Source organism: Hemibagrus wyckioides, linkage group LG01 (genome assembly GCF_019097595.1).
Source record: "Hemibagrus wyckioides isolate EC202008001 linkage group LG01, SWU_Hwy_1.0, whole genome shotgun sequence".
Taxonomy (NCBI): Eukaryota; Metazoa; Chordata; class Actinopteri; order Siluriformes; family Bagridae; genus Hemibagrus; species Hemibagrus wyckioides.
In genome coordinates this window covers 3,769,274-3,794,616 of record NC_080710.1, presented here as the reverse complement: position 1 = coordinate 3,794,616, position 25,343 = coordinate 3,769,274, and the positions used below count along the sequence as shown (strand labels likewise).

General features: G+C 40.5%; 1 protein-coding gene and 1 long non-coding RNA gene across 5 annotated transcripts in view; one reads left to right on the top strand and one right to left on the bottom strand.

Annotated features, from left to right (window-relative positions):
• Positions 1-3,816: 3,816 nt before the first annotated feature.
• On the bottom strand, positions 3,817-25,330 carry LOC131357472 (uncharacterized). Of its 4 annotated transcripts, XR_009205273.1 has the most exons (6): positions 25,203-25,330; positions 24,978-25,067; positions 24,498-24,570; positions 22,082-22,269; positions 20,121-20,222; positions 3,844-5,387 (listed from the first exon to the last, which is right to left on the bottom strand). It is a non-coding gene; the product is annotated as an uncharacterized LOC131357472 (long non-coding RNA). The 4 variants fall into 4 exon arrangements; XR_009205269.1 differs by having other exon boundaries at positions 3,817-5,387; positions 24,498-25,067; XR_009205271.1 differs by lacking the exon at positions 25,203-25,330 and having other exon boundaries at positions 3,846-5,387; positions 24,498-24,600; positions 24,978-25,060.
• st18 (ST18 C2H2C-type zinc finger transcription factor) overlaps positions 25,234-25,343 on the top strand; it is a 32,896-nt gene continuing 32,786 nt past the window's right edge. Inside the window, exon 1 of the mRNA XM_058396420.1 lies at positions 25,234-25,343. The gene's annotated coding sequence lies outside the window, so the exon portion shown is untranslated.

The following is a 25,343-nucleotide window of genomic DNA, read 5'->3' as shown; positions in this document are numbered from 1 at the left end:
AAAATAATTAAAGTTAATAATAAGTTACAAATCCTAAATAGCTTATAAACTCAGCAAACTAATGAAGAAAACTTATATATATATCGCAAATTTATCAAAATCATTTCTAAAATGTTTCCAATTGGCTAATTTATCATTTAACAACTTAACTTCCAGTTAACTAGCGAGAACGATGTAACAAAAACGTAGCTAGCTTCCTCAACGTACGTTCGCTTAACACGCGTCTTTAGCGTTGAGGGTGAATTCTAAAGACTGATATTTCATTATTAAGTGGAATCTTCGTCTCATCCTGTCAGACTGGATAATAGAAACTCTGGCTGAAGACAAGATCGTTCATGGGGGGGGGGCTTGTTTTGACTTTGAATAAAAAATAAAAAGAAGCAGATTTCAGCTTCATCACAGTGACACAATACAGAGACTTTTTTTTCTTCTTCTGCTGTGGTCAGTTTTGAATAACTGAATTACAGATGTAGATGCAGATGTATTTTTATTTATTTATTTATTTGAAATTTTAATCAGATCTGTTTTGGCCTTTTTCTCGCTATCACCTGAAGGCAAATAGTAGCGATTTCTCCACAAGTTATTTACACCAGGAGCCGAGCCACAGCTTTGGAAACTCGGCTTCGGATCAAAGGATTGTTTTGATCTCTGCTTAGCATATTTGCTGAACCTAGCCAGTGATTCTGCGAAGTGCACGAGTTGTGGTTTTTTTTTTTTTTTTTTTTTTTTTTTTGGCGATATGCAGAGCATCCTTCTTTATCCCTCTTTCTCTTGTGTTAGCTCCCGGATTTAAGTACTTTCTGTATTTAGAAGACAACTGGATTTGCCAGCTTTTCAGTTTACTTGCCCACTGCTCGCAGTCTTGGCACTCGGAAATAGATAACTAGGTATGTAGCACGGCTAATCCTGATCGGCCTTGTAATAGTATTTGTGGACTGCGCGGCACCCAATTAGGGCATAATGTGTTATTTTTGTTTCAGCTAAGTTGGATTAAAATATGAAAAATACGCTTTTTTTTTGCTGCTGCTGAATGTTTACTTTTTACTCTGTTTACTTCCCAGACTGAGCGCTGATCGAGGAAGCCTTATTCTGACGGGATTAGTTTTACACGTGATGAGGTGGGCTAACGAAAATGATGAACAGAGTCTCTCTCTCTGTGTCCAAACCTTTAGTTTCAGGAATGTTTTACTTCTATAAAGCAAGAGGCAGAGTTTCTGTCGTCTTTTGGAGTGTTAGAGTCTGTTTAAAATGTAACCAGCTAGAATAGATCATTTTAACTTACAAAATTTAACCGACGATCAAATCTAACAATACAATTTACAAAACTTGAAGATCTAGTGAATTTCCAAAATTGAACTAGCCGAGCAGATTTAGCAAGATCATTTATAAACACTTAAATGTCTAGCAAATTTAACGAAATGATTTCAAAATTTGAGACTAACTAACTCATTTTGCAAACTAGTTTTTAATAGCTTCTCAATTCAAACTAATTTGTGAAATAATTTCTGAAATTGAACAAGCCTAGCATATTTACGAAACTTTAAATGTCTAGCAAATTTAACAATTCCCAAAATTGAACTACCCTAGCAAATTTACGAAAAGTAAATGTTTAGCAAATTTAACAAAATCATTTCCACAATGTAACTAGCTAACAAATTTTGCAAGCTAGTTTAAAAAACAAACTTAAATCGCTTCGCAATTCAAACTAATTCACAAACCTAATTTAGCGAGACAATTTACAAAACTTAAATGTCTAGCAAATTTAACAAAATTATTTCCGAAATTTAACTAGCTAGCAAATTTCACAAGCTAGTTTTTTTTAAACTAAATAGCTACTCAATTTAAACTAATTTACAAAAAATAGCAAATTTACGAAACTTAAAATATCAAATTTTACAAAAATAATTCCCAAAATTGAACTAGCATAGCAAATATACGAAACTTTAAATGTTTAGCAAATTTAACAAAATAATTTCCAAAATGTAACTAGCTAGCCAACTTTGCTTTCTAGTTAAAAAAAAAAAAAACTTAAATAGCTACTGAATTCAAACTAATTTACAAAACGTAAACATCTCCCAAAATGTAACACTACTTACTACCAACTTTCCAAAGTTAACTAGCTAGAAAATTGAACAATTTACAAAATGTACCTAGCTAAAATGAAAAAAAAAAAATCTAGATTTTTTTGCAAACTAATTCCCAAAAAATTGGCGAATTCTGGAATGTTTTCCAATAGAATCTGTTCCAAACCATCACTTCAGGCTGGATGGTTATACATCACCTGGTCAAATCTGTCCGGTTTGGTTGGCTGCATTAGAGTGGGCGGTCTCCTGTTCATGTAGCCCCTCCCCCCGGGCGTGGAGATGCTTTTCTGTTTAACACGGTTGTATTGAGTGCTCAGAGATACTCGGCCTTCCCGAGAGCTGACTGGTTTGCATCGGGACGAGGTCTCTGAGACTCCAGACGTCTTTGAGTTCTCCAGCAAACTTCTTCAACACCTCACGGAGTCAAAACCCGCGAGAGAAAATTCACAGGAAGGAAAGGGAAAAACCGCTTGTGTGTGTGTGTGTGTGTGTGTGTGTGTGTGTGCTCATGACTCCATGCTGGCGAGACGAGCGTGGGTTTAGTGAAAGGGGCTAGATGGCTCACGAGAGGGATAAACCTGGAAGAGTCATGCAAGCAAATGTGTTTTTTTTTTTTTTTACATTTTTTTTTATACAGAGCACAATGAAAGCGATTGTGGCAAAGTCCTTTGGAAAGCGGCAAAGCAGCTCTCGGAGGTCCAGGACCGTGGAGAAGCCGGATGAGCCCTCGGAAGGCGACGGAGAGGCCAGGCTTTCCAGCAGCACCTGCGAGTCGGAGGAAAAAGGCAAGACCCACCTCAGCTTCCTTTTTTTTTTTTTCCTTTTTTCACTGGCTGTTATTAACCGCAATGTTTTTCTTTTTTCTTTTTTGCACCATCCCTGTGGTAAACACACAAATAACATTGTTTAGTGGTGAGAATTCCTTTTGAAAGGAAGTGTTTCCCTAATGATAGAACCCTGCCAACAAAAAAAAACAACGGAGAGAGAGAGAGAGAGAGAGAGAAATGAAACACACACACACACACAGTCACAGGTGCTTGGGAAGAGAAGGAACAGAGTGAATGGTCAGCGAAGTCCCCTAGGAGGCCTTTTTAGTCGAAGCCAGTGTGTGTGTGTGTGTGTGTGTGGAGCCAGGTGGACTGCTTTACTGAGCATGCTCCTGTAAGCCTCATTCACATGCTAATTTGCCTCGTATGTAACTTTTATTTGTCTCACCCCGGTGCCGGGGACAATAATTACAGAGCGTTTTACATCCGCATCAGCAAATCGACCAAATAATACAAATGCAGATGTTTTTCTTTTTTTTCAAATTGCAGAGATGGACAGCAGGTTTCAGAAATCGTGTTTCAAAATCGTAGCCTGGTTTACGCGGATGTGGCTAGACACTTCAGCACTTTTCAGAGCGGCGTCAAAGCTCGAGTGACGTTTTATTGGAGCTCTTCTTTGAGATTTTTTACATTTTATATATAAATAAAAAAAAAGAAAGATTTAATATTTGTTTACATGAGAATGTGACATTTAGTGTTGGCGAATAGAATGTTTTATAATAATATATATATTAAAAAAAAACTCAGATATATATCTTAAATACACAAAATGGCTGTTGAATTTTTTTATTAAAACATTTGTTGGCTCAAAAATTTGCACTTTTCTGTTGTTGTGGAGTCAGGTAAAGGAATTCTTTAGTCATGAGCCAGAATTTTAGCAGAATTGTTTTATTTTTATTTTTAATATAAGTCTCCGACTGCGAGTGCTGCTGCCATGAAGTCCGTCTCTGAACCACCAATAAGACGACGACGTAGGGTTAGCTAAAATTCAACCGAGCGATAATGTTAATTCATCAGTCAGTAGTAAAGTTACAGCTTCAGTTCTGACCATGGAAGGCTTCGCAAGATGTTAAAAACACGTCTTCTTACAGAAAACCACATTAAATATAACCTGCGTTCTTTGTTCAGAGCTGAAGTTAAAATGCTTATAAAGTCTCCGTTTCCTTTTCAGGACCAATTGTAGCAGATCTGAAGGCAATAATCGTGGCCATGTGAATTGAAATGGTATCGTATTGTATCGTAGCAGACTTGTCAGATATCGTGGCCTCATGAATGGAAATCGTTTTGCAATATTTCATAGCAGATTCGATCTTATCAAATATTGACTTAGCTTTATGAATTTAAATCATATATTTACACCGATCAGGTATAACATTATGACCACTGAGAGGTGAAGTGAATAAGACTGATGACCTCCTCATCATGGCACCTGTTAGTGGGTGGGATATATTAGGCAGCAAGTCAACATTTTGTCCTCAAAGTTGATGTGTTAGAAGCAGGAAAAATGGACAAGTGTAAGGATTTGCACATGCGGAGCGATGTTTCTTTGAGACGTACCACCTACCTAAGCATTGTTGCAGACCATGTACACCCTTTCATGGAAACGGTATTCCCTGATGGCTGTGGCCTCTTTCAGCGCCATCCCACAGAGCAGAAATGTATCAGGAATGGTTTGATGACCACAACAACCAGTTTGAGGTGTTGACCTGGCCTCCAAATTCCCCAGATCTCAAACCAATCCAGCATCTGTGGGATGTGCTGGACAAACAAGTCCGATCCATGGAGGCTCCACCTCGCAACTTACAGGACTTAAAGGATCTGCTGCTAACATCTCGGTGTTAGATACCACAGCAGGGTATCTAGTGGAGTCCATGCCTCGCTGGGTCAAAAGGGGGACCAACACAATATTAGGCAGGTGGTCATAATGTTATGGCTGATCAGTGTATATCGTAGCAGATTCAACGTTATCGTCAAAAATCATCTCTTATAAATCAAAATCGTATATATCCTAGGATTCTTAGGAATCAAAACTCTATTCAATCCTAGCAGATGCTATAATTATCCTGAATATCATTACCTTATGAGTGAAAATCTTATTGTATTATTTCGAAGCAGATTTAAATGTTTTGCTCAAACATCGTCACATTATCATCGAATCGTTGTCGGAGGAATCGATTCATACTCTCCTGTACCGTGAGGATTCCTTCTTTTATTTATCACGTAATTTGTTGCTTTTCAGTGGCACACACTTTAAATTAAAAAAAAGGTCATTTCTTATTATTCTCACTGCAATCAGAGGCATTTTAAAGTTCTCTTTCTGTTTTACCTCGGCGCACTTTTCTTGCTGACACTCCTCCCACACTGAGTTATTGCCTTGGCCTTGTTTCCTGAGCAGTGTGTGTCACCCGGTTCGTCCGTCCCTCTACCCCGCACCGGCGCTCCGGAGAGGACCTGCTTCCACGCCTGGCTATAGGCTCTGCATAAATAGCATCAAAGGCATTGTCATGTGCACCTTTTTTTGAAACGGCCTATTGAAAGTGTTCCCAGGAGACAATGCTGTGTGTGTGTGTGTGTGTGTGTGTCATAACCCTGCACTGTTCCCTACAGTCAGCAAAGGGAACAACAATCAGGCAAGCTGAAGAACAAAACGGCTTCTGCTGGGCGTAAAAAAAAAGAAGAAAAAACGCGTTTCGTCTACTTTTCCGGAGTTGTTTTCTCGCCTGAGATTCAGTCACATTTAGTGCTGTGGAACCTCCACGAAACTAGCACTTACTTTATAGCAGCGATAAACAGTCACTCCCTCTCGCTCCTTGTTATTCCTCCCAGAAATGTTGAAAGAAACATCTCCTTACAAACAACTCGATTGTGTTTCCTTACATACTCTCTACATTTCTATAGAAAACACATCTATTTTGACCAATGAGAACAGAGAATTCAGGACCAGCTCTTGTCGCTTGAGGTTTCTAAATAAAGTGGATATAAAGATTAGACTGTAAACAGATCGACAGAATGGCATTAGGTCGTCATTAGGTTATAATTGTTTTTAAAAAATGTAATTGTTGTTGTATCAGTGACTCTGCTTCATCACATTGATTATTTATCTATAACGCCACAGCAGAACCGAGTGTTTCCTTTCCTTCTGTCATTGTTGTCGCGCGCTTTAATAATATTTGCTTCTTTTAATCGCTTTGTCTCATAAACTCAGATCATTGTGTTATGATATCTCTAACAAATGATTAATTCATATGCTACGAAGCCGCTATCGAGTTAGTCTCCAGATTATCCAATTACACAACGGCGCCATTGGCTGCTCTAACAGATATAAGGCTTCGTCGGATCGACGCGTTCACATTTATCAAGGTTACGTTTTTTCAGCTCTTAAGTCGTAGATCGTAATCAGTTTACAGTCTGACGGAGATCGATATCGTTGACCTATGACACGCGGTGTTGGTTTTCCCGAAGCTTCAGGATCGATGGTGAAAAGTTCGGTTTCTTTCTCGGCTCGCTAAGGGCTCACTAAGCGCGTTTGGGCGCCTGCGATTGAGCCATGCGTCAGCGTGAAATCGCATCCAGCACTGGTTCTGTGATCGCTCTCCGAGACTCTTGTTAAACTTGGCGCCGTTTTGCGAGGGGATAAAGACCGGCCTCGATCGGATTAACCGTGCAACAGCATGATGTAACTCTTTGTTTGTGAAGCATGTCATCTTTGTCGCACTTTAAGACTTTCACCAAAGAGAAAGTTTTGTTTTTTTTTAAAAAAAAAAAATTAATTAATTAATTAAAAAAAAGAAATAAATGTTTTGTTAAGTGTGTGTGTGTTTTCTTTTTTTAGACATGGTGTTTGTATTCCTAGTTGCAGGATTAGTGCCTTGTTCAGGAATACTGAGTAGTTTCTTGCTGTGCCCACGTACTCGCTGTCAACAGTTCCAACCCCAGAGAAGAGGAAGGATAAAGCTCATTTTAAAACACACACACACACACACACACACACACACTCCGACTGACTTTGAAGAGAGTGGGAAGCACATCTTTCTGTTCCGTAATTGATTTTTATAACCTTCGATGTACATAATCTCTGCACTCTTGATTAAGCACGAAACTAGTCAATTTGTTCGCGAGGCCCAGTTTCGCATCGCGGCATTGGAGCGCAACTTTGATGTGCCCGAGTTGATGCTAAGTTGCTCTCGAGATGTGACTGTGTGACTATCAATCCTCCTGTATAGTGGAGAGAAAGCGCAAAAATGCCTGCTTTTTAGCTTTAGATGCTTGTTTATCACTTTTAAATACCGTCATCTTTGCCAAAATCCTCTCTCAATAGAACCTTTCACTTGCTGGAATAAATTCAAATTAAAAATTTAAATCCTTCTTTGCATTCCCTCAGCCTCTTCTCTCTCTCTCTCTCTCTCTCTCTCTCTCTCTCTTTTTTTAAATAGCTGGCTCCTTTTAGAAAGCTGTTTATGTAGTGATCTGCTCATAATCCAGGTTGTTTCTCAACAGGAAGAAAAAAAAAGAAGAAGAAAAAAAAAAAAAGCAGCGAAATCGTATTATCACTATCTGGGAGAGATGATGCGAGAAGTCAGAAGGAGTCAGGATGGAGGATGGGGCGACTTTTCAAAAGTGTTAAATCGGAGGAATGATGCAAATGCTCTTTGATGGTTTACTTTGATGGAACAAGGGCATTTGACTTGCAAATACTAATAGAACATTGTAGCGCCCAAAAAAAGTCTAATGTGTCTGATGCCTTTTGTGATGTTATGGAGAGAAAAAAAAAAAAAACAGGCGGTGGATAAATCTACGCAAAAAGGGGTCGCGATGTTGGATAGTCGATCTGTGAGCGGGTAGATGTCAGTTATGTTAAATAGATGTTAACTTAGCTGAAGTTAGTCTGTAGAACTGCATCTATACTGCTGTTACTGTTAACCTGATAGCAGGTGGTACTACGTGATTTGAGCCTTGTGTTTGGTGCCGTGACCCGAAAAGGTCAGATTGCCCTCTGTCCAGAGGAGGATCTCCAGCATCTTTCTAGAACTAATAGAGAACGCAAGGATGGTTGGCAAGGTTGTGTCAAAGGAAGGCAGAGAAACTGTCGAGAGAGAGAGAGAGAGAGAATTCTTCATTTTAACTTCATTTCAGTAAGCACTGAACACTCAGGAATTCACACTTTCTTTTGCCAACTTTGTCCCCAACATGGACAGACAAAATAAACAAAAACAAACAAAGAACCCACACCCCAATTTGGTAAGACAAAAACAAAAATAACACCCCCCCAATCTTACAAAGACAAAAACTACCAAAACAAACACACACAAACCTGGTCAAAAAGTCAAAAGCAAACAAAGGAATTCCCCCCTCAAAAAAACCCTAATAAAGTCAAAAACAAAGAAAGTGCCCCCCTCCTCCTATTTTGCAACTTGGAAAGTCAATACAAACAAAAATGCCCCCCCACCAACCTTTAGTGTCAGGGTCTCCTAAACCCCAGAGTTCAGCAAGTGAGGTTGATTCAGCATTCCAAGGTAGTCGATTATTTACTTTAGATAGATCAACATACAGAGAGCTGGTCTGGTGAAATCCAGCTGTTTTGAGGTAAAACACATCACAGTTAGCTAGATTCTTGCAAACAAAAGACAAACTTGTTAAAAATCATAATTCCAAGTTAAACTCAGATAAAACACCTCAATGTCTCCCGGAGACGTAAACTTTCATCCCGTGTTACTGTTTTGTTTGAGCGATCAAATCAAACAAATCAAAACTGCTCGGTGATTGACCTTTTTCCCCTCGTTTTCTTTCTTCCCCCCGATGAATTCACTTTGCCGCTCGAAGGACAAATCACAGAGAAGACCTTATTAAGCTTGTTTTTTATTGTTCGAGTGCCCCAGATTGGAGTTATTGTTGACGAACAAATTATAATTGTATCTCCTGAAAAGTTAGCAAAGATCTAAACAAAAAGAAATCAATGGCGGAGGACCATTAATCACTCCAAGCGGCCTACTTGTGCCGAAGAAACTTACCTCATAATCAATGTCTTTGTTTTGATGAAAGGGCATTTGCATGCTGATTCAGTGTGGTGCATTGGATGCAATCAAAACATTGTCATCCACGTTAATAAGTGGCTTATTTGTACTCTCGAGGGTGCCGCTGAATAGCGCTCGCAAACTAAGCCGTTTGTGGCGCTCTAGTTTAAAGGCCAAAGCTGAAACAGAAGACTTCTGCATGTGTGGCGACTCTACAGACTATAATAAAGGGGTCGTGAGGGTGTTATAGGATACACCTTTTTCTTTTGGTGTTGCTTCTGTAAAATTCCACTCAAGTTTAGTTTGTGCTTATGGATTTTTTCATGATCTGGATAAGCTTTATCTCGGAATTCAGATGTTTCTCTTTCTGTAGTAACACCTTCTTAAAAAAGTAAACATTTTGTAGTTTGTGGTCAGAATTCTGTGTCTGACTGATCGATGCCACCAGTCATGTCAGGAATAAAATGTCATGCTGTTACAGGACAATACACAATGACAGGTTAGCGCTGACTGGAGATTCCTTCAATATATGATGAATAAACGCTTCACAGGTTATGAGGCCTTGTCTATCCACGAGGCTGGCTTCCCACGAGGACCCGTCTATAGTGGATGCTTTATGAGGTAAAGGTTTCATACAAGGACTCGTCTATGGTGGACGCTTCAAATGTGGACATGTCTATGGTGAATGCTTCATATGAGGACTCGTCTATGGTGGACGCTGCACATGAGGGCTTACCTATGTTGGATGCTTCACCTGAGATGAGGACTCCTCTTTGGTGGACGCTTCACACAAAGACTCATCTATGGTGGAAGCTTTACAGGAGGACTCGTCTATAGTGGACGCTTCATATGAGAACTTGTCTATATTGGATGCTTCACACGAGGACTCGTCTATGGTGGACGCTTCATGCGAGGACTCGTCTATGGTGGACGCTTCACAGGAGAACACGTCTATTTTGGACGCTTCATATGAAGACTCGTCTATGGTGGACGCTTCACGCGAGGACTCGTCTATGGTGGACGCTTCACGCGAGGACTCGTCTATGGTGGACGCTTCACGCGAGGACTCGTCTATGGTGGACGCTTCACGCGAGGACTCGTCTATGGTGGACGCTTCACGCGAGGACTCGTCTATGGTGGACGCTTCATAGGAGAACACGTCTATTTTGGACGCTTCATATGAAGACTCGTCTATGGTGGACGCTTCACCTGAGATGAGGACTCCTTTATGCTGGATGCTTTAAACAAAATGAGAACTCCTCTATAATGCACGCTTCACATGATATGAGGTCTTGTCTATGGTGCACGGTTCACACGAGGACTCAGTAGTGTTGTTGGAGGAAATCACTTTCTGACCAATCAGAATTGAGTATTCACCATCGCTGTTTTTGAACAGAAATGATTACAGTGTGTGTGTTAACTTGTGTTACTTTGCTTAATGTTTTTTTTCACCCACACTGCACTGCGCTGTGTTTAAACTCCTGAATGCTAACAGCTAAAGAAGTGATAGAGTGAAACAGCACAGCAGTGAAGTGATATCAGGTGCTAGAGTAAACACCACTCCACACCTACACGTCTTCAGCTTACACTCTTCCCTCCCTAAAAACATAATCGCTCGGAAAAATACGCGCAGCCGCTCGGTTTTGCCGTCCTCTCTGACTAACGCCACCCGTCTGGCACTCAGACGTATCATGTATACACAGTTTGGCTATTAAATCGAGCCGACCTCAAGCAAATGACTTAATCCTAAACAAGAAAAAAAAAGTCCCGACATTTTCATAAGCAGCATCGCTTTGTGGCCAAAAAGCAATGCGCGATGCAAAACCAGACGTGCGCAAGTCAGATGTTTGCTTTCTGTTGAAATGCTGCAAGCAAGCAGCATCTGAACAAAACAAAAATCTGAAAGAGAGGAGAAAAAACTTGGACTGTTTGTGTGGGAATTGCTTTTACATGATTATTTTTCAACTGGCTACAAACGACTGAACTCCAGAAGAGGAGATTTCCAAAAATGATTACAGATGGAAATCCCGATTCAGATTGTTGCTGTTGTTGTTTTTAAGTTGTTAATTGGTCAGAAGATAATGAATTTCTTTAGAGCTATGGTTTCTATGGTAACCGCTTGTTCTCAGGGACCTGTACGACAAATGCTACACATAAATAAATTTTTAAAAAAAAGAAACGAATAAAGAAAAATGATATTGTAAAGATTTAACAGTTAATAATTTCGGAAGGAGTCTCCAGTGTCAGCACTTTATATTTACCAGAACAAGAAGATAAAATGATGGATGAGGTTGTGGTTTTTTAAAATTTTTATTATTATTATTATTATTATTACTACTACTACTACTATTTTTTTTTTTCTTTTATGAACTTCGAGCTCATAGCTGAAGCCTGTTTCTGTCCACTAAGCGATAACAGGAACCAGCTTGTTTCAGTGACTTTCCATCAAATTAATACAACAATAAACCTATAATAAACCTATAAAACTTATACAATTAATGCAAAAAATTAATGCACAAAATTGAAAACACTTCAGTCACGCTGTTATTGTTGTTGACTATTTTCCTATAGCATGACCACCAACCCCCCCCAAGTGTTATTCCTTTGCAAAAATATATGAACGTTGTGCTGTGTGTAAATATTGGCACCCCCGCCCCACAACGACCAATTCTTTAATTAGCATGTGGTTTATTTCTTATTTACAAAAAAGGTTTTAATGTTAATTACTGCTAAGGTTCATGGTTTCTAAAGGTCAGGTGATGCTATAAATAACCGAAATAAAGGCGACGTTAATGTAAATGTGTTACTAAGTAAAAAAAATATATATATATTCGTGTTATATGAATGAGTCTGAAAATAGTTTTCACTGAGATTTCAATGATGCAACTTTTTTTTTTCCCCTAAATCCTTGAGTGTAAGCTGATAGTGATAATTTTTCAATATTATTATTTTAAAAATATTTAAAATGTTTTTTTCTTTATCTGAGTCACATTCATTTATTTATATATAAATAAATAAATAAATAAATAAATAAATAAATAAATAAAAAAAATAAAATAAAAAGTTCACCTTTTACACAAATCATGTCCCCCCGCCCCCTTTTATTTAACTCTAATTATTTCTAATTCCAGTCTTGACCGGACACGGCTGATTACGGCGCAGCTTTCTGCGTTCCGATTGGTTTCTGTAGCTTGCATGTTGTACACTATACAATTAAAAAAATTCTCAATAGGTTTTTCTTTCTGTAGTAACAACAAACATGGAAAGATAGATAAATAAATAGATAGATAAATAAATAAATTAATTTAAGGAAGGAGTCTCCAGTGTCAGTAACCAAGAAGTTTACACTTAACACCAAACTGGCATTTTATACTTTTTTCCTTTTTTTCTTATAAAAAGTGGAATGAAATCTTTGTTTTGAAGTGACTCTGCTCCATCACGCCTCGTCCTCCTCCTCGTCGCTGAGTGATTTTATTTCTGATTTATTCCAGATTTTTTTATGCTTAAATATGTTAAAAAATTGACACGTTTTTGTTGTTTTTTGTGTGTTTTTGTTTTGTTTTTAATCCGAAGCAACTTTCAAATGTGGGAAATGCAAACAAGCTGTGATATCAAGCAGAAAACAGGACAAGTACATGATTTAAGTAACTACTAACTGACTTAATAAGCAGAGAATACAGAGATTTTTTATTTAATTTTTATCCGTTTTTAGCTACAGGAAATGAAGCCGGCTTGTACTGATTGTTTTTCTAGAAAAGCACAGCACCCAGTGTGTGTGTGTGTGTGTGTGTGTGTGAGAGAGACTAGTTTCCCTCCTTAAAGTGCATCATCCTCACAATGTGCTTCGAACCTCAGGACACGTTGTACTTTTTATCCGATTCTAGTTACGGTTTACTTCATAGGACGACAGGTGTTGATGATTTTCCCAGGAAAAGCAGGAGTGTGTGAGGAGTTTAATTCTTTACTTACAATACAGCAATCTGCCACGATCTACACACTTTTATATAAATAACGTCTCACCTTTCTGATGTTTCTGTGACGTTCTAGCTGCTTCTCCTAACATTAATACTATTTATTTTGATGGATTTTATCTCCAGCAGTAGGACGGTTTAAATAGTGATGGGAAAGAAAAGCCCTGTAGAATCGGAGAAGTGTGTGGATTTTCTATAGGTAAAGACTGCTGGATATTAAAAAATCTACGTTTCTCCAAGGTTTACTCCCCAGCGCCGGTTGTTTGATGTGATATGTGTAGGTTCAGCGGAGGCACATAAACAAAGTGGCGCAGGGACGTTTAACTTGGCTTACATAATTGGCAGCTGAATGCAAAAAGCTTTTAGACATTACGTGTGACCCGCTGTGATACTTTTCTAAACGCAATCAAACAATTCTTTTTTTTTTTTTTCGTTCTTCGGAAAAATGCGGACCTTTTGTTTGACATGTCATTTCATCTCGCCCACTTTTGCTTTCATTTTCCCTCTAATATGCACTATTGTTGCTGTTTTTTTTGGGTTTTTTTATGTTTAACCCCCCGAAATCTAACACTAACAGAGAAGCACTTCCTGTTGTAATGGACTGCGTGTGATGTGGTGATGAACGGACGGGGAAAAAAGAACGATTCGATTTTTTTTCTCTCCGAGTCTGTTAGATTAGACGTCTGATTTATTTATTTATTTTTTGCTTGTGTAATCGTTATTACTACACAGAGATGAGGAGGAGGAAGAGGAAGAGGAGGTGGGGAGGGGGGGGGAGAAGAAGGAAAAAAACCTGTAGTTTTATTTTGTCAGAAATGCTCAGCCGCCAACAAATCTGTCGCCTCTCATGTATAGACTTTATAAATGTGACGAACGTGGAGAAAGCTGTCGCTGAATTAGACTTTCAAATGAAATCTCAGACGAGATCAACGGCCAAACCTTAAGCAGCGGCATGGCCTTCTGTTCCCTAAACTCCTCGGCGTTGTGCTTACATATTATCCTCAGGAGACGAGGAGGGGGTGGGGGGGGGACATGAAACAGATATGAGAGCGCACACACACACACACACACACACACACACACACACTGGTGACTCCTCCCAGAAGTGTGGCCCTCTTTGTCATTCTAATCTGGCCTCTATTTGTTAAATGCTCGCACGCTGTTTGCTTTAGGCTGAACGTAAGCGTGCGTGTGTGTGCGTGTGTGTGTGTGTGTGTGTGTGTGTTTACAAAAGTCAGCCAGCTTCAGAGTTGCAGTGACGTCAGCATGATTATGGCCTTTGTCACACATTGCATGCATGATGCCGTCTTCCACACACACACACACAGGTTTCCATATATGGCGGTGTGTGTGATGTAGACGAGTGTGTGTAGAGGCCCACGGGGAGGAATTACATCTAATTACTCTAATAATTACTGAGGCAGCTCTCTCATAGTCACCGAGCGACACGACAACGAAGGATAACATGAACACACACACACACACACACACACGTGTAAAGATGAAATAAAGATTTCTATATGTCATGTTAGAGGAAGGAAGTGAGCGTTTAGGCCATGTGTGTGTGTGTGTGTGTGTGTGTGTGTGTGTGTGTGTGTGTGTGTGTGTGTGTGTGTGTGTAGTCGTCCACTCGTCCACTCGTGCTTGTTGTTTCCTTAGCAATAAAGTGGCAGACACTGAAAGTGGTGTGTTGAGCCATTGTTATCGTCCCTGGCCATCTGCTGCTGAGGAGTGACATTCCGTCTCATTTGCATGGTGACTGATACGGAGAGGAGGAGGAGGAGACCGGAGAGAGGGAGAGAGGGAGGAGAGAGAGAGAGAGAGAGGAGGGGACTGTGTGTGTGTGTGTGTAACTATTAACACAATCACAACTACACAAAAATATCAAGTTTATACTGATTATATCTTACACACACACACACACACTTTCATTAGACATCATACATTAATCCTTTACCCTCTGAAACAATTATACACAAGATTCTGTTCTACACCTCGCAATAATAATAATAATAATAATAATAATAATAATAATAATAATCCTGTTTCTAAAACTTCACCCAGTTTTGCTTCCACAATCCGTCCACCAGAAACCTGTATATTATTAACCAGGTTCCAGGAAACTTACTCCATTCTAGAGAGAGAGAGAGAGATGGAGATAAGAGATAGAGACTGAGAGAGAGAGATGGAGAGAGAGAGAGAGAAGAGAGAGAGACTTAGAGAGAGAGAGACATAGAGAGAGTGAGTGACAGACAGACAGACAGAGAGAGAGAGAGAAAGAGAAAGGGTGAGAAAGACAGATCAAGAGAGAGATGGAGATAAAAGAGAGAAGGAGAGAGAGACCAGACAGACAGCGAGAGATGGTGAGAGAGACCAGACAGATAGAGAGAGACAGCAGACAAATACAGAGACAGTTAGAGAGAGAGTGAGTGGTAGACAGATAATCACAGACAGACAGCCAGTGATGGAGAGACAGAATAAGAGACGTAGACAGACAGATAAACACACACAGACAGACAGACAGACAGACAGAGAGGACTGTGTCTCTGTCCCTCCCCTCTGTGGGCTGGTTTGTATGTTTTTTTTGCGGATGTGGGAGTGGTGTGTGTGTGTGTGTGTGTGTGTGTGGGGTGGAGGGCTGTTGCTGCTGTTGATGTGCAAATGTGCATCATATTGAAGGCTCATGAATAGGGAGGTGTGACGTGGAGCCGGAGCCGAGCGCAGGTGCTTATCGGCGCACTGTCACACACACACACACACACACACACACTCTCTCTCTCTCTCTCTCTCACACACACACACACACACACACACTCTCACACACTCACGCACACGCACGCTCGTGTCATATTCGCAGGGAGTACGTTTGAAAAAGCGGCAGCGTCGTCGGTGGGAGCAGCGTCGAGCGGTCAGAGGGAGAAGGAGCGCTCTCTCTCTCTCTCTCTCTCTCTCTCTCTCTCTCTCTCCTGGCCAACTTCTTCATCAGCACCGGTGACTAGGTCTGTCTCTCACTCTCTTTCTGCTTCATTTCTGTGTAATGAACTTTTTTTTGTTTTTGTTTTTATTTTCTTGCTGCTGATCGATTAGCTAGCGTACGGTGGAACACGGTAAACTCACGCCGCTCTCGCATCTCTCTCTCTCTCTTTCGATTCTCTCTCGCGGATTTACTATTTTTAATGATGTTCTCCTTTTCATGTTGGATTTCCGGCGCGTGTCGACTTGTGACAGCCCGTGACCAGATTAGAACCGGCTCTGAGAAAAAGCCTGACCTATTTCCTAACACAATATCGGATGGTAAATTTAGCGCCGAGAGCTTTTTCTACGCTTGTTGTTGTTTTTTTTTTTAAAACACGCCGCGTGTTAGCATTGTGTGCGTTATTCAGGCAGACAGCTGTATACACACACACACACGCAAACTTTCAGCGTCCTCGTCTTCTTCACGTGTTCTCAGGACGCTACCTGGAAGCCGAACGTATTTCTGATTTTTAAAATGAAAATCTCTCTATTTATTTAATTATTTATTTGAATTATTTCAGTGTTCATTTTGTCGTTAAACATCGGATCAGACTGAAATCAGACTCTTTCCGGATCTTAGACCTGTTGTCACCGATTCAAACTTTTTTTTTTTTTTTATTGAAATTTGATGATGACAAAAGTTTTCCAGTCTTTTTGTTTCTTTAGATGAAAAATATTCGAGAGAGATTTTCAGTGTGAAATTTATTTTTGGTGTGTGTGTGTGTTCATTAACAGAAATATAAATCCCCACACAAAAAATCGTTTAAATATTTAAGTGTGTTGTTATTGTGTCTTTTTTTTCCATTTAATTTCTTTTTCTATATTATTTGTGGCAGCAGAAATTTGCAAAAATATTTTTTTAAACATTTATAGATTTAATTCATTCATTAATTAATTTTTTTTGCAGTATGAATAATGGCAGAATGTTTTTTTAAATTATTCAGATGTGTGTAGATGTGTATTCAGGATGTATTCTGAAGGAAATCATTAGAAATGTTTGGGTTTTTTATTCAGTGTGAATTTGTTTAATAATAATTTTTTTATCAGCAGAATTTGACAATGTTTCTGTTCGCTTTTTTCATTTTATCTGTTGCTGTTCAAATGCATGAGGGTTGAGTGTGCTGTAGATGTGGCAGAGCTGATCTGGTGTCTGATCTCACTCTGTGTTGTTAAAGTGTGTGTGTGTGTGTGTGTGTGTGAGGTGACGTGATGTTGCTGCTACACCTGAACTTTATCCCTAAAGTCTGTAGTGAGTTTTATTCAGTAGACGCTTGTGTGAAGCTCTCTGAGTTTATTCCTCCGTTCCTTTTTAAAACTGAGCAACAGGAAACATTTAGTCTGTGCGAGAGAGAGAGAGAGAGAGAGAGAGAGAGAGGATGTGTAGAAGCAGTTTATCTTCCTAACACTTGTTTGTGTGTGTGTCTACTCTCACACTCAATTTTTTTTAAACTCAAATGTAGGTGTGTACATATATATATATATATATATATGTGTGTGTGTGTGTGTGTGTGTATATATGTGTGTGTATGTGTGGGGCGTAGAGCTTCGAGCCTCGCTGTAGGAACTGTCCATGGTGCTGCCTCCTGAGTTTTACACCAATTGAATCTTGAAGCTGGTTGTCTGCTTGGGGTGCCATTACTTTTGCAGCATAAAGAATGAACAGATTTTGGATATGAAGACATAGAAAACACGCAGCTCTTAATGTACTTATGGACCATTTATCCAAACAGCTCTAAACTGTAGACCTGTGTAGCCTTGTTGTTGAAGAAAAGACTTTTTCTCCTTTCTTTCCTGCTTTTTCCCTCCTCCTCCTCCTCCTCCACCTCCTCCACCACCACCTCCATCACCTAACCTCTCTCACTCATGCGCAAAACTTCACTTTAGTTAATCCCGGAAAATGAATTATTTGGATTTAATTCGACAAGGTTTCCGAAAATGTTCCATCTGCCACGGAGCAGCTGGCGAAGGGATAAACGTAATTAATTACTTAACTTTTTGAACAAGTGAAACACGGCTGGAGGAGGGGGGGGGGGTTGAAATTGAAGCATGTTTTTTTTTTGTTTGGAGGTTAGAAATGATAAATAAAAATTACGTAAAGGTGGTGAGGTTATAAGGTTGCGATTTAAAGTGGAGAATGTTCGCAAACATTTTGTGTGTGTGTGTGTGTGTCTGTGTGTGTGTGAAGTTTAATACTCGTGATCTAATGTCAGAAGTCTGTGATTTTTTGCATCATCACATCAGCGTTTTGTTTTTCCTCTCTCTTTAAAAATAAAATAAACTAAAGGACTGGGCGCACCTCGTAAACGTTACCTCATCGTCCACAGTTTTGTTCTCTTGGCCCGACTACAAAGCGGCGTCCTCGTCCCCTCGTGGGCCGCGTGAACGGCGAGGATTTTCTGAATTTATTTCCTCTGTTGCATTGTTTAAACAGCTTCTCGCTCCAGTTTTGATCCCTTCCTCTCTCGCCTTTGAGGCCGTTCCACGTCGTGTCAGCTGTTGACTGATAGCACGAGGACGGCCTCGCAGCGGGGAATGAAAGAAAAGTAGCGGTTGGTAAACACTGATAAGGGATAAATAGAAAGCGGTCAGGCAGAGATAGTTGTGTGGGAGCCCAGATTGTGTGCGGTCTGCTAAAATGAGATTCGCCGCCTGTCCCTTTCTTTTTTTTTCTCTCTCTCTCTCTCTCTCTCTTTTTTTTTTTATTCTTCTTGCCCTCCGCTCGCGCGCCCCCTCCTCCGGACTGGGCTTGTCTGGAAAATCTCCAGTGACCTCACTAGGCAAGTCCCAGGCTTCAGGAGCCTTTTGTGTGTGTGTGTGTGTGTGTGTGTGTGTGTGAGAGAGAGAGAGAGAGGGTGTGTTTTGTTTTTCCTAACAAGGGTCAAGTCGGCCGGTGCACGTGTCCCCGATGCGTACAGACAGCTGTCACGGCTGCGAAAGCGAGCACACGGTAATTCATTTAGCGTCAAAGTACAAGATCACAGCTGAACCTCAGTCCAGAAAATCTACTTTCTTTTTTATTTTTATTTATTTATTTATATTTTTGAAAGGCAAAGGGAGTCTCAGCTTCAGAAGAAAGATCCATGAGCCATGACCTGACATAGGAAAAATTTGAAAAAGAATATTTTAATCCTGATATTTATTTATTTATTTTTTTGCACTAATAATAAACCGTTTGTATTAATCTGCTTAATAAATTGTTTAAAAAAAAATTACAAAAAACTTTCTCGGAAAAAACCTGCACTTTTTTTTTCTCTTTCACGATATAAAACAATTTTGCGTCATTTTTTTTTTATTCAAGTTAAATTGTTAAAACATTACTTAGAGTGAAAAATTTCCTAGAAGTGACGTCTTCGGGTTTTATTATTTTTTTTAAATCAGCTTTTTTATTCCGGTTTTATAATTATATATTATTAACAATAATCCTAAAAAAAAAACTTTTTCTTTTAATTGACAAAACAAAACTCAACAGTCAGGAAATCTTTACTATTAAAATTCATGTTTGTGTCTCGTGTGTGTGTGTGTGTGGTTTTCTCCCCCCTTGCTTGTACCTTGAGGGTCACCATGTGGTATATTTACACGGAAAATAATTCCCCCCATTATACACGGCTCAGCTAACGAGAGCGGACGTTAAGTGAATGAGGAAAAAAAAAAGGTCTTGAAAGGGGGAGGGGGAGGAAAGTGTGTGTATGTGTGTGTGTGTGTGTGGAGGGGGGGTTTTGGGTGATTTAGGCTCTCTCTGTGTCCATGCCACACAATACACACCTCCACGTCCACCTCCGGTCTCTCTGTGTTTTTATGGTGTTATGAAAGGCAGTGTCCGAGCGTGTTTGGCTTGAGTGAGAGAAGGACAGATGAAGGGTCAGGATATGATGTGAGAGAACCAGTGCGCTTTAGTACGCCGTGGCTTCAAAGCCCCGAGCGCGCCGGTCCCGTGTCCCCTTCAGGTGACATGTTAATCGTGTCGCACTGATGTGCCACCATTTATTTATTTCTCTCTCTCTTTCTTTTTTTTCTCCCCTCTCTCTTCTCTTTACTTCCGATTTGTTCGTCCTGCTATCAGCTGCAGCGTTTGAGTAATATTTACATTATCCAGAGTGACCCACGCGCTCGCTGTCTTATCTACACGCAAAACAAATCCGTATGGTCCTTCTGGTCCTGCAGGATAAAGATATCAACAACCCGAGCCGTTACGTGAGGGCGGAAAACACTCACCGCTGTGCTGGTGAAGGGAAAATCATCAACGACGCGTCCGTGGCTGTCACTTTCATCGCCGTCTCCTCTGTCGTGAAGACTTCTGACACTGGAGACTCCTTCCTTAAAAATACAAACACACGTGAACGATTAGCAGCTTCTGATTTTTACTGAGGACTAAGCCTGAGAGAGATTTTCCGTCTTGGAGAAGTCGAACGGTTTTGAGGGTTCAGACGTGGCTCTGGTAATAAATCGTGCTTCAGAATTCACCTCACGCTGACTGTTTACAGAACGTTTCTCACGCTCATGATGATAAAGCTTCAGGTTTTTGTTGGTGGAAGAAACTGGGAACTCGTTAAAAAAAAAACAACAAAAATACGGTGACCAAAGCTGCTGAAGTTAAACGTCTGGGGGTGAAGTTAAACGTCTGGGGGTGAAGTTAAACACTTAGTTACATATTCTGTACTTTTCTTGACATATATGATGATGATGATTTGTGCTTCTTCTGCTGAATCCTGCTAAGTCCAATACTGTGTGTGTGTGTGTGTGTGTGTGATGGAGAATTGTCCCTAACTTTCTTATTACAAATGGATTGTGCTATAAAAAGCTGAAAAAGAGAGAGAGATGGATATGGAAAGAGATAGATAGATAGATAGATAGATAGATAGATAGATAGATAGATAGATAGATAGATAGATAGATAGATAGACAGATAGTAGATAGACAGATAGTAGATAGACAGATAGACAGATAGATAGATAGACAGATGGAGAGAGAGAGATCAGGGCTTTTGAATAAGTGCATCATGGCAGAAACACAGATTTCAGTCTAAAACTAACGTCTATGGTCTAAGTCCAGTGAAGTTATTACATAAGCAGTTTAAGAACGAATCCACGCTTCTCCTAAACTCTAGACCAGCTTCTTGGGGCTGTAGGTAAATCCATCACATTTCCTCTGTCTATATCTATTCTAGCAAAACTCTCGTGAGAACAACAAAAGAACAAACATCAGCAGTTTGTTTCTGAATCGTCATCGGAACAATATCGAAGAGAGAAGAAATAAAAGGCGTCTCAGACGGACAGGTTAAATGTCGCAGGGCTCCGGTTTCTGAAACATATGCCACGTACGCTGACCTTTCACCCCCTTTATTTATTTTATTTATATTTCCCCACTGGTTGTGGTGTGGGTCCCTGTGCCGGAGTGAAGCCGGGAGGGGGTTCCGCGGCTGTTTGTGCAGGCTGAAGGAGCGGCGCTTGAAGTGGCGTTGTTTAATGACAGCGGCAGCTGACTCATTAGGCGAGCGCGGTGAAAGGTAATTAACCCTGGGAAAAGTACAGCTGCCATACGAGCTGTTCATTTCGGTGCAATCTGATTAGGAATCAGGAGTTTAAAGGGTGGCTTCCTCTCAAACTCCTGATACAAGTCCCTGATAAGGGTGTGTGTGTGGGGGGGGGGATGTTTCTTCCTAAAAAGCGTTCTCTCTTTCTGTACTATAGCGAGTGTGTTTTGTCTCCATGTTAGGACACAAATCGCAGGCCACCTGGTCCCACTCGTGCTAGGTTCACTCAGAGAGACGGAGAATAGGCGTGGAAGTTTTCTCCGCTAACACCTGGCCCTTTTTTCTTTTTTCCTCAATCCTATTGTCTGCCACACACACACAGACACACACACACACACACACACACACACACACAGACACACACACATGAAAAGAGTAAAGGTCAGTGAATTCAGGTAGAGCATCCGTGGCTCAGGTATCACTGGGATATAAATGACAGCGTTCCTTATTCCTGTCTGCTGAAATATTTTAGGGAGTTAAGAATGGAAGAACTTTTCAGAGAGCAGATGTTAAAGGAAAATGATCCTGTTTTCTAAGTTTGTTGACCATTTTTAAAATGGATTTTTTTTGTCCATTTCTAGTTACGATTCGTGTCGCAGAACGTCTCTTTTCACCAAACACGAAACTCCCACGAAAGCCTCACCGTCCAACTCTTTCATGTTCTCTTCTCCGGACTCGGCCAGGGCGAGGATTTTTTCCCTGTGTGCAGCGGCCAAGCGATTAATTCCACGTTAAGGATCCTGGACGTGTTTTCTCATCAGTGGAACTGAGTGTGTGTTGGGAAAAGGGATAAAAGTGACCGCTTCCTGGTGATGAAATGACCGGTTTGGCCTGAGGATCAAAAAAAAAAAAAAAAAATCAGGAGAGAATTTTACACACACAGGAGCTCATGCTATTATTATTATTATTATTATTATTATTATATTTATTATTATTATAATATGCCTTTTTTTTTCAATTTAAACGTAACATAGCTGATGGAAAATCTGCCAGAAAGCAGGGATTCAGTTCGCTTCCCGGTATTCCAAATACCCGTTTTCCCAGACGCTACAGCTAACGCTAACAATTCTCCGATATTACAATAATTTTGTCTTTTATCGCCTCTTTACAAACCTTCCAGAGATCTCACACTTCAGGATCTCTTCTTCCCCCCCTCACTGACTCCCTGACTAAAAAAAAAAAAAAATTTAAAATAAAATTCCCTCCTCCGATCATCTCCGAAGTTTTTTTTTGTTTGTTTGTTTTCCGGATGGCGTGATTACAAGGTTTCGATTTACACACGCTCGCCGATTTGCATTTCATTACCATGCGCTCTGCCCCATTTCAGCACCGGCCGTATTCTCTTAAACCTGCCATTCAGACCATATCCAAACATCTCGCATTCAAATCCGTCCCGGATAAAATTCCAGCCGGGAAACAAGGATAATGTTACCACCTTTTTTTTGCGTCGTTTGAACAATCTCTGCACTTTTTTTTATTAAAAATAGAAGCCGTGTATAAAACCCCCGAACGTGGAAATTATTCCTGGGGTGAACTCTAAACAGGAAAGTTTTTTTTTTTTGCTTCTTTCCTTCTTTCGCTCCCCCCCCCCTTCTCCTGGCAGATCAGAGTGTAATTGCCAGTAATCAGGTCTGTTTGCGGCTGATAAAACCTCGGTGAATGCTGCCGAAGCCCCCTCTTTGTGTGATGACTCAATTATGCCCGAAGAGTGCCTCATCAAACCTGGCCCATCAGCTGCCTTAATAAATAAGGAAGACGCAAACTTGCTGCAGGCACATTGTAATTCCATTCATTCCGTAATTACATTCAGCCCGGAGTTAACCCTTTCCTACTGCAACACGGGACAAAGACATGGGGGGAAGAAGGAAAAGAGGTGACCTTGTGCCGGGCCCCGGGCTCCATAATTCAAAGAATGATACAGCGAGAGAGAGAGAGAGAGAGAGAGAGGGAGGGAGGAGCATTAGCTGGAGAGATAACGTTCAAGGTCTTTATTTATTCATTGTCGCTTCGCACACGCAGCTTTATTCCGTAATTACACTCAAAGTTCAGTCTAATCATAACAAGCGCTCGGCTCCGAGGAAATATTTTTAACCTTTTATTTTCTCAGGCTTTTCTTACAGCGTGGTCCGATCTGCTCCCGCTGCTGAGGTGTATGATGGAGTTTGACTAGTAGTCGGTTTTAACCTTAATAAAATATAGAAAAAGTAAACGGTGGCAGTGATATTTCTCCATCAGTCTGTTATCGATCTCAACGAGGAGTGAAAAGGTGTCTTTGTGTTATTTATTCATTTAAACTAAAGTACATGAAATCCGAACGTTAGTTAGTCGCTGTTAACTTGCTCCAGATGTGCTCGCATTTGACCGTTTTTGATTTCATTACCACGCTGTTATCTCGTCAAATCACCGGCGCGCTTTTCCCCCTCCCTCCGAGTCAGAACAAATTACACTTTAATTCATGTGTTGATTGCACTTGCGTCACTTTTTACACACAGTTCTCGACAGCTCAAATAAGGTTGTGGGAAAAGTAGCAGATGGGCCAGGGGCAGAGAGCACCGGCCCCACACACACACACACACACACACACACACACACACATTAGGAGGAAGCACAATCTCCCAGGAGTGTATGAGTGAGGCCTTCGCCATCATTGTCCTTGGCCTACGAGGGCAACTAGAATTGAACGAAATTCTGATTCAGCAGATGAGGCGAAAACTTCAAACAGTAGGCTGTCTTTTCGATGCTAATGAGACGAAACCCCTCCCCTTCTCTCTGTGCTTCATTTTGGCACAAAACTTTATAGAAACCAAATAATGTCCAGTTTATCACATTCACACTCACACCATGTTCAGCTAGTCAGCTTGATTTTTTTTCTTAGCTCTTAAGAAAAGGTTTATATTTACGCACACTTCATAATATGGTGTCGTTGCTATAGTAACAGCGCATTCGCAGGGACTTAGCAGTAACATAATCAGGTTAAAAACGTGTGTGATGGTTAGAGAAGTTTCATTTTCTGCGGAATGGTCCATACGTCCAAACAGAACCGTGGAAATGCTAATCACCGTTAAACGCTGTTACATGATCATGCGTCTCCTCGTCTCTGCTGTATATAAGATGCCGATTGAGTGACCGCTCCTGGAAATGAAGAAGACGGCGAAAAGTCTCCTGCTTGTTTTGTTTTCAGAAAAAGAGAAACAATTAAATTAGCTAAAAGTAAAACTTGAGAAGATTCCAACACTTAGTGCGGTGCTGATATCGGAAACTAATCTCCGACAGGATGGTGTGATGAAGCGTTCCCACCTCTGTGTTCAGGTTCTCTTTCGTGTTTATTTCTCTTATATAACAACTTTTTATCCATTTATAGCTTCAAATGAGAAACCCTGACCTCCTCCTCCGTCTCCTCTGACACTGGAGACTCCTTCCTTAAATGTTAACCATAAATCCAAACCATATCATTGATTACATCCTGTGTAAACTGTTACTATGGAAACGTTAACGTAAAAAAAAACAAAAAAAAAAACAACAACAACGTCCATCCAAACCTGTGAGCCGTCTGATCCGCTGACCAATTGGGATCCAGAATTCAGTGTGGTGTAACAGAATATAAAGGATCGCTTTATTGACCTGGAGATCTGTAGGAACACACACACACACACACACACACAACAACATTGATATCAATATCGTTATCCTGCCTGGCGTTTTACTTTAAGGTCCATCTGCCGTGTGTTTCTTTCACCCTTCTGCCCCCGAGGACGTCTCCTTACCTGACCTTTTCCTCTCTGTCCCCAGAGGATGCTTTTCATGCCAAAGCTCTGAGGAGCGGAGAGACAAGATCGAGCCGAGAGCAGAGGAGACCCCGAGGGCCTTGCGACTCACACTCTTCATCGCCTTTCAAAGACGCCGAG